Genomic DNA, 336 nt, shown 5'->3' with positions numbered 1-336 from the left:
GTTTATCTTTTCATTCCCATCCGCAGCCTCCCTCGCAAAGAAAGCAGCTCCTCCTTTGCACGGTGGATGACTTCAACCTGCCTGATTTCAAGCTGCCTGCACCTCCGAGAGCATCACCAGCCACACTCGGGACACCACCCGCACACAGCCTGTCCAGGCAACGTCCACCTTCAGAAGGCTCCTTGCAGCGGGGTAGATGCACCAAGGAGGTAAAACTGTTCTGCTGGAGATAATTCCCTCTGCAAAGCATCCCCAGGTGCTCATGACCTCCGCTGGCTTTGCAAACAGCACTTGCTTGTCCGCCGTGGTGTCATGGGTGGTGACACACATGGCGAG

The sequence above is a fragment of the Cariama cristata genome, unplaced genomic scaffold (assembly GCF_000690535.1).
Source record: "Cariama cristata isolate BGI_N322 unplaced genomic scaffold, ASM69053v1 scaffold21470, whole genome shotgun sequence".
Taxonomy (NCBI): domain Eukaryota; kingdom Metazoa; phylum Chordata; class Aves; order Cariamiformes; family Cariamidae; genus Cariama; species Cariama cristata.
This window is presented reverse-complemented; position numbering follows the sequence as displayed.